The 15,468-nt window shown below is 37.4% G+C and overlaps 1 protein-coding gene across 2 annotated transcripts in view; it reads right to left on the bottom strand.

Moving 5' to 3' along the window:
• LOC149542525 (putative sodium/metabolite cotransporter BASS1, chloroplastic) overlaps positions 1-15,468 on the bottom strand; it is an 84,677-nt gene that overhangs the window by 51,241 nt on the left and 17,968 nt on the right. The window lies entirely within an intron of this gene.

Here is a 15,468-nt window from a genome sequence, read left to right on the forward strand (position 1 = left end):
TCGATGAAGGTTCTCAATGTTTATGGATGCCGTAATTCTCAAATTGCTGACGTGGCTGCTCCATTCCATAGTTTATAAACTTGGTGACGTGACTTCTGCTAATACTCGAATTGATATTTTTGCCATTAAGTCTGCAATGTGATTACCAATATATGTCTTCCAGATGTATCTAATGTATACACTGTTGTATATCTTCCAGAATTCTTATCGCTTCATGATACCGTCTATAGAATTTCCATGGATTCGTTCGCTTCATCCACACTTTGCCAATCTTCTTCCAAAGTAGTGACGTGGCAGGATATATTCAAAACCATTCATTGCTTGTTGTAAACATGACAAAATAGTATTTGAGTTTTCAAACCCCTCTTATACTTCGATACTTGCCTAGATTATCGAGGCTTTCTATGTTTGTCCCCAACGGCTCATATTCCTTAGACTCTTCTATTTCACAGGCTTTGGGAGAATCCTTGTCTAGCAAATGAATATTTTATGTCAAACTCTAATTCCTCCTGGCAAAAAATTTCTTTACAATCTTGACGCTCTCTCATTATTGTGGTCCATTTTTCTACTTGTTTTTACCATTATTTTGTCCCCACTTTCAATGACATTGTTTATTATTTTACATTAATCAATTATATGAATTATATGACACTTGTTGCTGCTCAATTCAAACTGATGATATATCATTCTTCATATATCGTTTTCTTCAATTATATTGGGCTTGCATGTAATATTTCACTTACTGCATATTGGTCTTCCAAGATTTTGATACAACTGTATATTTTATTAAACAAATAGATTGGATCTTGTTAGCTCCAAAATGATCAATGACACACAATCCACTATTTATTAGTGTTGCTCAATCACTCTTGACAGTTCTTGTACACACATGCTTTGGTCCTATGACATTGATGATAATTACACAATCTTGTTTATTCTCGACATCTTTAGCATTGTTGACTTCTCACATGTTAGATACTAGTGATAAAAGTTTATACTCTTCCAACTGCATTTGACATTGTTGATGCTGGTAGTTTTATACATGCCCATGAACTCCTTTGACATCAATGATAATACTTCCATCATGTTTACTTGCTATAGGAGTACAAAATGTGAGGTATGGCCTTCTCTCCAATTCATCATCATTAGAAGAGACATGAATTTACAACACAGATCTAGCAACATATAGGCACCCCTAGCCACTTCAAGATCAAAAAAACTCAAATTTATAGTTCAAATTTTCAATTGATGTCCAAAAATAGATAACAAAATCTTAGCTACCATTTGAACAGGAACATAATTGTATAAAGTATAATGCTGAAAAATATGCAAGTAAAAGAAATAAGTAGTTACAATCAAGATTTAGATAACACCGCATCAAAGGAAGTAGAAACCAGTATGTATTGTGCAATTCTAGGCATTTAGACCTAGTGTAATTCTCACTCATTCTTACTGAGAATGGCCCTCCTTGCCTGGGATACGGCGCATGTATACCATTATAGTCCTGCCACCTGAGCATCATGGTGTTAGAGTATCGGCTAGTCAGTCAACGAGGCTGTGGACACCTTCCATCAACCTATCTTCTAGCTGCTAGCACTCTGACCTCTAGTGAACACAACAACAATCTTGCCACTAAACCTACACTAGCCAAGGATTTCCAATGGACACTATGTGCCCGATCACCCATTGCTCGACTTATCAATTTAGTTTTCTTAGTTCTGATTCATCTTTATGATTTTGCAAATTTATCAATCTGTCCAACTCATATGGACCACACCATCATCTCAGCCCTTCTCAGCTATTCTAAATGATCTCTGGTGTGATTTTCCAACTTACATTGTAAAATATTCAGTTTTACAAAATAAATATTCATTTTGCCTCATTTAACATTACATTTTCAACTCCCTTGAAATAATGTTGGGCCCAAGGTTCAGTGTCGAACAAAGAGCTCTAATACCATATGTAACAACCCCTTTTCTGGGCCTTAGCTAACAACTATCATATCATTGAGACAACTACATTTCATACTCATGAGCACGAGAAGGTAGTTATAACAGCTATTCTACATGTTCGTATGAAAGACATATACCGAATTAACTTATTTGCCTTAACTAGCAATTAAAAGAGCATATAACCAACAAATACAATATATATAGTTGTCATCATAACTCACCATTTCTTAATGGAAATAAAGATACATTACTTTCATATTCATATGAAGATAGTTTTACAATGACTTCACATTTTCAAATGGAAGAGAACCAATAGCTATAATCCCAATGACTGGAAAGTAAATAACTAATTAAACAATATTAACCATCTAACATAGCTTTAACTTGAAATTTGCAAATTTATAAAAGTAAAATACTAATTACTAGCAGATATTTGAATGTGTATCTTATCTCTATCTTGTGCAAGTCTTGGCATCTGGTGGAGAGGAGAAGCATTGCCAAGGCCTTAACCTCCCAACTGTGGACCCTTAAGTATCTGCACACAATCTCAACCAAGAAAGGCCCTCCCTACCCTAGGATTAGGCCTAGGACACCACCGTCCCACCACTGAGCATCCTAGTGTCAGAGCACCAACCCACCTCTCGTCATGACAACAAGATCTATATATTGGACTATCATGAGATGACTCAGTTTAAAACTCTTTTTATTAATTTCTTATTTGTTACCGATTGTTATTTCTCTTATCATGCAAGGATATACCCATGGTTCAATGTATATCAATACACACCCTTCATCTCGACCATGTTGGTCTTCCTGGATGGTATCTGGGTGATTCCATAGTGCAATCTGGTTTTTGAATATAGACATTGTCATCTTATTACGCCCAAACTGGCCTATGGCATTACAATGAGAAATATGATTCTTTGCAGATTAGTCCATTATCATACGGGTCTTGCACTCATCTCAGAGGTATATTGAGTCATTGACAATGCCCTTGTACGTGTTGGCACTCTTTGACATAGAATCTTTATACATGCACAATCATACTCGATGTGCTTTCATGGACATACTCTATCATTAACATGATGGCTCCTTGTAATAGTATAGAAGAAGATACAATAGAAAGAAGATACATAGGCTGATAATCATACCAAGCTCTAAACTAAAGAAAGAAAAGAAAGACGCCTTCTTTGATAGGCAAATCAGATATTCTAATGCTTGATTTTTGAAAGATATAAAGAGAACTCAGATTATAATTAATGACTTGAAGGTTGATATAACTCAACATTAAAAAGGAATTCAACTAGCGTTGAATCAGCATAGTTCCAAGAATCATGGCGATTCATGCGATTCACGCGATTCGGCGATTCGATTCAAGCCAAACGATTTTTTGTGAATCGATGAATCGAATCAGCGATAAAGGGTTTATGAAATAAGTTACTCACTAAATTTCAAGGGTTTTTTTAATTTTCCGATTCATGGCCGATTCGATTCCGATTCATGGCCGATTCACGATTTGATTGGGCCTTGCCGATTTCGATCCGATTCCGATTCTTGTTACTTTGGTTGAATGTGTCGGCTCTCCCGTGCAAGATTAATCTTATGTGTTTGCCCCGTATAGGGACACTGGATTCCTTAGCCAGTGATCAAATCTTTTAGAGTAGTTGTTGTAAATGATCACACACTATTCTTTGGGAAATATAGAGCAAGGGTGATACTTGGATAGCAAACCAAAAAGCTAAGAAGCAATAATAATAACCAATGTTGAGGGAAAGCGTAGATAAGCAATAAGGCTCCCGGATGCATGCTTAGTTACACAAGAAAAATTGGTTATGCAAGAAAAATTATGAGGTGGCAAGGCATTCATCAAAGCCATCGGTTCAAAATATGATTAAATTATGATGAATCAAATATAAGGCCAATGCTATGAAGAGAAATAAGAATGATGGCTGCTCAAGGCAAAATAAATAAGCTATCATCATAGTCCAAAATAATAAGCATAGGAACAATATTTTACATTCATGCCTTAATATAATGATATCACCCTTTATATTCATGCTTGTATGAGTAGCCTTAATATATATATATTATACCCACACAAGTACAAGTACAGATACAGTGTGATTATATTAAGATGTAATATAAATTGCAAGAATTGTTTCTTTAATAGTTTAATTTTATAATTTCATCTGGTTAGCTCATGGTCGTCTTTTGTACATTCTTGCTTATCTAGCCATTTCATCCCTTAGCCATGGTGGTCAAGACTCATACCTATTGGCTCAATGGTAGGTGGTGCCCCGTGCCTAATTCCTTTCTGTCAATGCTTCCCCCCTTTGACGTGCTCCTGCAAGGAAATAAATTATGTGCGATAATATCATATTCCTCAATATAATCACAGTTACTGTAACAAGTGATTATTCATAAACCATCATAGAAATTAACCACCATATCACTTCCCATGAATTCATGATGAATAACCAACTTTCCAAATTTTCGAGGTAACATTAAAATAACATCATAACGATTAACTAACATGCAATCTTCATAAGAAATTATAACGATTAACCATCTTACCATTTCACATGATCATAACTAATTTTACTTGTCAACTAACTTCACATGGAACCTCAATGGTTATATGAACATTTCATATTGAGCCAAAAATTGGGATGTAACATTACATACCAAATGTGGAAGTGATCTTAGTATAGAGACTACATACCAATACAACTAGTTTGAGATTAATAGGAGAACAACATAAAAAACTATAATATAGAGAATACACGACAATGGTAGAATATTACTTTTATTGCTTGTACCAAAGTATTAAACCCCCAATACCAAGATTCACCACCCTTTCACTTTTTCCAGACTCGATAAAAATAGACTTGACACAGTTGGTTAAGTCTCCAACCGTCACCAGCTAACGACACAATTGACACCCCTTTGGAACAATGCTTTCTTACATTAACTAACAAAAGCCTTATTTAACTATTCCTAGCATATTTGCTGCCTACATTGACCATACTCTTCTTTTTCCACTCCTTGAGGAGATTTAATCATAATAGGCAAGTTTGCACTCCTTTCATACTTACTTTTGTTCCTTGCATGCCTGCACCCTTGCCTCCTTTATTCCTACAAAAATCAAGACCACATATGCACTTCTACCCTTTCCCTACAATTCTGACTTTCCCACCTATTAATTTCTCTTAACAAACCTTCCCTTCCTTCTAAGAATTTCCCTCCATCCTTCCAAGTTTTTATTCCTTTTATGTCTCTTGTTCATGCCATCACTTGTAGACTTTCCAACCTCCAATAGACATGTGCAACCCATACCTACACTTCCACCTCAAAATTTGCAACTTAACTAGAAACTTTCCTTGCCTCCATGCACGACCCAAGAATTCATTAATTATCTTGAATAAATGCAATAAGATATGTGATGACTCTACACCACCTGTTTGTACTTGTGAAACCCTCAAAGACATGGCCGATGTACAAATGAAACCAATTTCAAGCACAATTCCATATGAAGATGATGCAAGAAGGCATGAATGACTTGCAAGCTTATGTTATCTCACCCAATTTACACACTGAAATATAATAATGTATATACATTTTTTTATATGTAATAGAGATCTTGGCCCATATGTGTCTCACATTCTTTTTGGACATCACTTGATGCAAATCTAGTTTGTAAGAGGGTGAGATATACTTTGTAAATCATAGGAAGGTCATTCAATGAATGCAATGCGCGTAAATGGATGTTTCCAAGGTTGTTTATTATTATTTGGGGGATCCTCGAACTTAGTTTTTTATCTTCCCATGTCACGTTTGCTCATATGATTGTAACATAGATGAGATGAATATGTGATAGATTCTAATGCATTTTTTGAAGTGGGTTCTTACAATGTACTACGATGGATTTCTAAGCATGTCAAGTTACACAAAGTGCTACTTATGATTTGTAAGCATGCAAAAAAACTAGTTCCATTTATGCTCTACAAGTGTGTCATCTTCCTTGCATAGTGTGATTGTTTACTGATGAAGTAGGTACTAGTCTAGGAGGTGAGAGACCAAAATCATTCGATTTAATCCTCTTTATAAATAATAGAATAGAATTGGTTGTTAGGATTTACCATGTAAGAATGATTTAGTATTATAACCTAAGTCTGATCCGCAATCCTCAGCTCTTTTGGCACACTCTTTTTCCCCGTAACCCCCCTCCACCCTCCACCCTCGACTTTTTCTCTTTTACCTTGCACACCATGGCTCTTTATGACATTCCTAGGCAACCTTCCATCTACCCCTCGTTGCCTCCTTTCAGCCACCTTTTCACCCCCTCCCATATTAATGAGGCAATCAAATTCATGAAGTGTAGTAGAGTGGTTGATGATGAGGGTTTCCAGGCAGAGTTTTTCAAGTTCCACTCCTCAGTTCTAAGCCCTTATTTCTCTATTCTTTTCAATAGAGTGGTTCACACTGGTTTTCCGACCTCTTAGTCTAGGCATTTGATTTATCCCATTCACAAGACCGATCCTATCTCAAATCCGAGGAACTACAGAACTATCATGATTGGGCACACTTTTGCCAAACTGTATGTGACAGCCCTTAATGCTATGCTTTCTACAGAGATAGACAGGAAAGGTTGTAGGGCTAGAGGGCTGGCTGGCTTTCGGGCTGATTATCAAACTATGGATCACATTTTCACTCTACAAGCTATTATTGAGAAGGCCACACACAAATCGAAGAAGGTTTACTGTTGCTTTATTGATTTCTGCAAAGCTTTTGATTTTGTTCCTAGGGTGGCTCTGTTTGAGAGACTTAGAGAGGTTGGTATTTCTGAGATGTTATGTATCACTATTATGAGACTGTATGAGACTATGATTGGCAAATTCAGGACTCCTAAGGGTTTCTCGGATCCGATCCACAGCACCATTGGGGTTAAGCAGGGTTGTCCTCTCTCTCCTACCTTGTTTGAGTTATATATTGATGAGCTTAAGGACTTCCTCCTGAAGTCTTCGCTCCCTAGGGATGGTTGCTATCTTCATCAGGTTCTGATCTCCATCCTTTTTGCGGATGATGTGGTTCTCCTTGCTTCCTCTCCAGACAGGTTACAAAGACTTCTTGATGGCTTGGCTTCATTTTGTGATTAGAGATAGCTTGTGGTTAACTTGGGTAAGACTCAAGTCATGGTCTTTAATTGCTTAAAGACCTCTCATCTCCACTTCATTTTTCAGGGTTAGGAGATTGAGATCACTTCATCCTACACTTATTTGGGGGTTATGTTTTCTGGTCCACGTTTCAGTATGAGACCAGTTATTCAGCCCAGAGGTAATAAGGGTATGGGTTCTCTTGCTTTTCAGACATCACTTCCAAGATACCTTGTCTAAGCTATCTCTCTTAGACTCTCTCGTGCAGCCAACTGTTCTTTATGGATCTATGGTTTGGGGCCCTTCTCTTCTTAGCTCAAATTTGGCTTCGATAGAGCGTGTTCAAACTTTGTTCTTGAGGTGCATCATCAGATGTCATAGGTTCACTCCTCACAGTGTCATTTTGGCTAAGTTTGGTGCTCATCCCTTCAGTCTCGAGGCCATCTTTGACTTGGTTTGGTTCCTCCATCGCCTCCGTGGGTTTGCGGATAATGTTGGGGACCGTGACCAATACTCCTATTTAGCTTATTGTTCATCTATTTTTACTGTGAAGGCTGAGATTGGTTCTTGTGCTTGCTGTTGGTATGCACAGGCTTCTTCATTGCTGGGTTTGATTGGTATTGATATTGATTGTCTCCCCCCTTTCCAGTTCTCATTGGATGCCCCCGCTCATCTTCTCCCCTCTTGACAAGAGTTGAATAAGCACGTTCGACTTGACATCTATAGACGATACATTAACACTACCTAGGTTAACCCTTCTGGCGGGTTATGCCCACGGATGTCCTTTTATGCAGAGCACTTTTTGGAGTTTTCCGATGGGATTATTGTTCGTCCTAGCTACCTTTCCCAATGATGGTCTCATGCCCTACGAATCTCCTTAGGTTCTTTCAGGATTGGATCTCACTGTCTTCAGGCCCAAACTGATCATCATATTGATGGTGGGGAGCGAATTTGTATAAACTATACTTTAGGGGAGGTGGAGACTAAGGCTCATTTTCTTTTTCGATGCCCTATATACTATGAGATCAGAGGGAGATTCTTCTATTATATCTGGGAATGCTTCTCTCTCTATGACTTTTTCCACTATTATGATCAGAAATGTCTTGCACTTTATCTTCGTGAGGCCACTATGCTTCGTGATAGCACGATCCGGTCACTGCTTCCACATTGGCACTTGTCTACTCAGCTCATTACTGCCTTTTTTACACCATTATCTCCTTTGCATGGTGTGAAAAGGCCTTCTAGCTCTATTAGATCTACCGGGCTATCCAGATGTGTCAAATCCCGCTCCAATTACTTGCACCAGTGACACTCCTCTGCGAGTGGCCAGAGACAATATAGTGCCTCTACACATCGACATGTGTATCATTCAGTGACTGATTTCTTTTCGCCTAAGAATGACTCCTAGTCTCTCTTAGCGTTTTCCCTGTCTCTCTTTCTTTCTTTGTTGTTGTTGCTTTGGTTTTTGTCATTTACTTTCAGACACCTTTGTGTGTTCCTATCGGTGTTCCCTCACTATTGTAAACTTTCAGTCCCATAGACCTTTTTGGTCTTCTGTTGGACATTAATATCATTATCTTATCTTATCTTACAGGATCATGTTAGTATGGTTTTCATCTTCCATGTGAGTGCAGTGTTAAATGGATTCACTCTTAGGGATATAACATTGGTGTTGCCCATTTACTGCATGTTAAGAGAGTTTTATCTACTTCATGGTCTTTTAGATCTGTACGAAGTCAATGCTGACATTAACTTAGTGACAAATATTGGGGTTCATAGCATAGTGGATATGGTTGTTTAAGGGCCTTGAGTCTAAATGTTCATTTCCCTTTAATTGTCTTGTTGTTGAGAATTCAAGGAATACTCTCCTTGGCATTGTTGAGCCTAAAGTTGAAGATGAACTTAGCCACTCACAAACATTCGTTGACTCATGTCACTGTGTTAGTTAACAGTTTTTCCCAAAATCTTTGACAAATTTGAACAAGGGAGAAAAATGCAAACTAACAAATTGAATTCCTATGCCTTGATAAGGAATTCTCTACTTTAAAGATTTACTCAATATTAATCAAGGTGCAGCTACCCTTTATGAAAAGATAATTGTTCTTCCTCAATTGAGGGAAAATCTTTCCAATAAGTATTTTACTGAAAATACTCAAAAGTTCAGAATCATCTCACAAATACAAGATAAATGCTAATGCTGAAAAACCATTTAATCTTAATGATTAATATCATGTACATGATTGAATGTTAAGAGGAAGGAAAAGTGTTTAAAACAACAGAGATTTAACCTCCCACAACTTTCAAGATTCAAAACAGGTAACTTCAGAAGAATGCAGCAATTACAACTTAACTCCAAACATAACACACACTCTCAAGAATGCATATCACCACAAAGCAAACAATAGTATTTGCTCCAAGAAGTTTCAATAGAATAAAATTATAGAACTTTACCCCAATCACTACAAATTCAAAATATTCTATTTCAAAATCTAAAAGCACAAAGTATCAAAACAAAATTATTTTTGCTTTTGTCTGCGGAGAGATTAAACCCTTCAAATATCATCTATTACATATATATAGGCATAGGGTTGGATAGTTATCCAAAATTAGCCCGCCAAGAGTAAAATAGTCTCTTAGTTAACACAACCGTGTCAACTGAAATGCAGAAAGAAATAAACAAGAAAAAGAAAAATAGCTGCCCATTGATCATTCGCCACATCAGGAGGAACTATTTGCACCAGCCACAATCCTCGTGGCTTTCCATGTCTCATATGCAGTCGAGAACGCAAAAATAATGGATTGATGAGGTAAGCAGATATACGCCATCCTCTATTTCCAAATTTCATTTTCTCTCTTTAGTTTTGTCATCTTTTTTGCGTGCATCTCCAAATGCTTCAAATTGATTATCAGCATAGCCTCAGTATGAGCAATATTGGAGATATCCTCCCTGCATGGTGCCTTTTTGTCTCGAACCTCATGGAATTTTCTTTGAATTTCGCTTATCAGTTCTTCCACAGGGGCAACGGAGTCACTCTCTTTTCTTGCACAATGTTTACCGAACCATTTCAGATCACTTTGAATGATTTCATCCACGAGCCTGAGGCTATATAGGGTTTCTTTGATTTCATTGATTGCTTGGATTAGCGCCTCATTTCTCCATTCGATGCAATCTTTTATCACATACAAAGTTTTCTCATCAAGGCCAGCAACAGGGCATTCAGCTTGAAATTTTTGTAAACCAAATCCCTGAATTTCTTCGATCCAAAGCACTACCTTCACCCAGTTATTTTTATTTTTTTCAAAACCTTCATTGCTAGACTCCACCTTTTTAACGATGATAGCAATTTCCTTCGAGCCCTAGTCCAAAAGTCTAACCTGTTCCTCAATTTTCTTTAGGATGTATAGCAGCCATTCTTCAGATGTTTTTGCAACAACTTTGCACTTCTGTAGATTGTCAAGAAATTGTTGATTGGTTGAAGAGGATACATCCACCAACACTGACATCTCATTCAATGGTTTGGGTTCCGGATGCAGGATGGCATTGATATATTGGGCCATGTTTTTGATTGCCTCTTTCATTTCTTGTTTGTCCTGAGCATCTTTCCAAACTCTATCTGCTATCTTCTTGTTTGAAGCTTCAAAAATCTTCATATCAACCGCATGATTCCCCTTTCCAAGGTCAACTCTTGTTATTTGATAGTCTTGAGGAGAGAGTTTTTCAAAGGACATGTCTTTCAATGGCTCGGCTATTTCAGTTGTCCAGTGTCCTAAGTTCTTATCAAAGTTCAACCTAGACTCAGTTTTGGCCTTTTAGTTTTTGAAGGCTTTCCCAGGCATTTGCTGACCAGGTCATCAACAGGCATGGATGTTGGTACAAGACTCCTTTTTTTCTCAATAGAAGTTTCCAGCCATTTGGGGGTAGTAGGTTCTTTACCTGCCAAAGGAGAAATTTTTGCTATGCCAAGGTATCGGATTGAGAATCAATATTATCAAGGGACTTATGAGCATCCAGGGTATTATCAGCCATGAGGGAAATAGGAGACTACTTCAAACTTGCCTTTGCTTTGGTGGGATCTAGGTTAACTGTGACTCTCCCCTTTTCTTTACTCAATGTTGCCTTTTTAGTGCTAGAACGAGTTACCCTTCTGAATTTTGGTACCTCTTCTTGAACTTGAAGTTGAAGTGGCTTTGGGGTTACTTCAACTTTGACTTCAGCTTCAGCTTTAGGAGGACCTGCAACAGAGTCAGCAATATCAAGGTTAGAGATGGCCTTAGGTATGTGATGTGCTTTCTTGTGCTTAGCTTTTGAGTGTTTTTCTGGGACTTCGAGAGTGGTTGATTCAACATTCTTTGATTTTAACCACTTCTCAATTCTTCTCAACACTTCTGAAGTATGGGACATTAGGTCATCTTCTTCCCTCTTAGTCCAGTCGAGCTCAGGGATGGGTATGCATTCAACTTGTTCAACATAGAATGGGTCAATCACCTCCTTAGTTTCATCTTCTTTTGTTCCATGAGTATTGAGATTTACCTTAAACACACTGATCTAACTGACTGTCAATCTGGACCATAATCTCTTTCTGACTTCAAATTCATCTAGACAATTTGCCCAGTAATCTTCCAGATGAGGAACATGGGTTAATAAAGACGTATGCCCAAAATTATCTTTAGCAAATCATGCATAATCAAACTCTTTTCTAGCAGTATAGGGTTTGAGGCATAAACGTGACAATGCAGGTTGTGCTAACTTAGCTTGTTTGTAACTTGAGCACTTGTAGTGACCAATTTCAATAGGGAACAAGAATGAGATTGACTTCTTTGTACTTTCGGAGGAGTCAGGTACAGAAATGAGCTACCTACATATCTCTGATAAAACAATACTGTCTAAATAGTAACATGTCAACTTAAATGGTTCACCAGAAAAACCCCCAATCCTAAGATATGTAAATTTAGGGAATTGGATATAAAAGCAGCCATAAATTTTAATAGCCTATATGGATTCCTCTGATAACCTGTGATTTCATGACCTTGCAGTTCAAAAACTAACCTCCCAAGAAAAACATCATTAACCCTCCTGAACTCCTTGCAAGATTCAGTTGCATGAAGGTCTTTGTAGTATTGGTAGATAGTCATTTCTTCTATCCAGGGTTTATGTGGAAGCCCCTCCCATTCTTTGGATGCCGCTAAAATATAGACCAGGAAGAAATACAGAAAGAATAAGCTGAAACTACCCACAGCTATGAGGCCTTTATGCAAATTCTCAACTATTAAATCCGCCTAGTCAATAAATTTTTCACCTTCAATGATCTTCATAATGAAAAGATACATCCAACTTCCCCAATGAAAGGCATGATCATTGCCTTTGATCTTATTCAAAAGTAACACAATACTATTTCTTTAATGAAATGCTCAATTGTTAATGGCTTAGGCAATCTAGAACCCCCTTCAGTTGGTCTTAAAAGCCAAGTTTGAGCTATGATGTTGTCGCAATTCTTCTTTCTGTCATGACATAGACGCTCAGATTCTTCAAAGGTCCATGGTTCATAGGGTTCCTTATGAGGGATTCTCAGGGCTACGCTAACACTTGTCCTGCATATTCTTACTAACACCTCCCCTAAAGCTTTCTTTATGCATCTGGTGTTTGGGTTGTAGTGATTTGCGCACTCAACAACAAGTTTTGGGCATTCAATGGCTGGTGGGAAGGCAGCGGCTTCCAACAAACCACTACTGACCAATTTCTAATGTATGGGACTAGATTGAACATCCCTCGCCCGCTCAATTATATCCCTAGGTTTTTATTTACCATAAAAGTATCTTGAATTTCGGGAAGGGAACTCAATAGGAAAGGTTTTTCAAGCTTAGGCATTTTGGGGCGAAAAAGCGTCATGGTTCAACTTGAAAGATACAGATTTACAGAATTAAACCAAAACACTTCAAAGGGAAAACCAGGCGTGGAAATGACAGAGTGAGAGATAATGCACTTACAGTTTTCGGTAGAGTCCAGACTTCCACTTTCCTTGCTTACCAGTTGGTGTCAAGAGCTCAAGATGATGGAATGAGCACTCATGCAGGACAAAAGGTTATTATAGAGGATATCAGAGGACAAATTTGAGCAGGCGGAAAAGGTTAATTACAAACGTGCCACCTGTACTTTGACAAGACTTGCAAGGCTTATTTGCAATTAATATTCATCACATCCGTATGCAGCTCGACTTTTCATGATGTCACAAAAATCCGCGCACCACCTTTTTCCATAAAGTAACCATACTTAGCACGATTTCTCATAATTGCCACAATTATTGCCTTTTGTGTCTTCAACATCACCATAGGGTGGAACTCATTCCTTTGGCTCGTAAAGATGAATTTATAATCTCACTATCCACTTTCTGCAAGGAAACAAGCACACGTTAGAAAAATCACAAAGTCGAAGTTGAAGTTGAAGTTTAAATCAACTTCGGCTTCAACTTCAACTTTCAAAAGTGGACCTGGGTCGACGAGGAGGACACTTTGCCAAAATGAAAAGGAAAGGATGAAGTTGAACTTGAACTTGAAGTGAAATTGGGCTTCAACTTCAACTTTAGATTGCAAAATGACACTTGGGTGTAAATTTTGTACATCAACGAAAAGATATGGTAACACACTGTATGACCATTATTCTTGCCCTTCACTTATATTAACATTCTTGTCAAAGGTATTGACGCAAGCCTTTAGGACTTGTGAGGAATGTGTTTGAGCACCAACAATGACCACATTATAAGTTTCTTCTTGGCATCTTTGCTAGTCATCTCAAGATGTTTTAAAGCAATTGAATTTGAACATAAAATTGTCTTGTCTAACATAACAACTCTGATTTCCCGAGTGATTTGAAGATGCCTTGTGACATGTGGTTGCTAGTGATAAGATTCGTGTCTCTTTAGCCTTGATAAACACCTATTTCTAACAATTCATTGCCCCATCTTTTGTAGCTTAAGATTAAACGAGTGAAGAGCACAAAGTGTCCAAGCATATGCAAATAACATGACTAAACCAACAAACCAGCCACTGTGCAATTTTTATAATGACTAGTATTGCTTCAACAACATTATGAGGCCACACTTCCTCAACAACTCATATTAGGACATTAAAATAAATTGTGCATCCTTCACCTACTCTTCACAACCCACAACATTTAAAAGCATTGCCCTTTTAGAGGACATTGCAATCACCTTTGTCACAAACCAAATTTTGACATCTTTCCATCCATCAAAGACTACAAGGTCCCAACAATGTAAATCCATGCATTCCTAATGGGCTTTAAATTTTAATGATTCTAGATTCTTCCACAATTTTTGCCTCCTTTGTCAACAAGGTGTTGTGCACCTCAAAACCCAAGATCTCGTATCTTTTTGGATACTTGCTAATCTTCCTCATCACTCTTGTCAAAATGGTGATTAAACAATGTTGAAGGGAAAATCATTTGCATAGACATATCTTGCAATGTATTGATCAAAACATTCTCAGTATTCCTTTTGAAATGTCTATTCTAATGACAAATTCATTCTCTTATGTACAAAAAGCTATTCTTCATGTGTGGCCAAATATAGGTGGCTTTCTACCATAGCTTAAAGAATATTAGGAAATGGAGAATAGAAAGCCTCCTTAATCAAGGTCCTTACTTTGCCTGAAGATGACCTATTCAAAGCACAACTACGTCAATAGCTTGCTCCTACTCTCTAATATATTATAATACCCCTGTTGTTGGTACATGTGCATTCTTTTTGTCTGGCTTAGATTCGATGTCCATGCCAAAAATAATGCACAAATGGGTTTTCCCGACAAAATGAGGTTCTACATTTGACATAATACCCAAAACAAATTCAAGCATATCCCCACCACCTAGAACTCATTGTATCATCTTAACATACTTATACATGGGTAAATTTGAGTCTATTTTGAAGAAAAGTTGGCCCACAAAGTGAGAGTTAGCTGCAATTGTATCCTATATGACAACAAGCTTGGAATACGATACATTGGAACAAAAAATATAAATCTAACATATCCTGACTCCTAACTCATTTAAATTTTATATATAGGGTATGAAAACCAAAACAAGAGAGTTTGTTTGTAGAAGAAAAACTGAAGCAAATAAAAGAAAAGTTACCTTCAATCAAAAGAATCTTCCTTGACAATCTCCGTGGCCATTTATGGGCTCTTGCTCATGTGTAAGAATGGAAAACAAACTCTTTGGAACCTTCAATGGTCAACTTCATATGTACAATAACAAGCAAGAATGTATATTCACCAATATATTAGGTTTGTGTATTTTGTTGTCAAAATGAGGTAAATGTGTTTGTTTTTGTGCTGCAAGTTGTTCCAATTGGGAA

The sequence above is a fragment of the Cupressus sempervirens genome, chromosome 8, assembly GCF_028749045.1.
Source record: "Cupressus sempervirens isolate cs-2001-9-10 chromosome 8, ASM2874904v1, whole genome shotgun sequence".
NCBI lineage: Eukaryota > Viridiplantae > Streptophyta > Pinopsida > Cupressales > Cupressaceae > Cupressus > Cupressus sempervirens.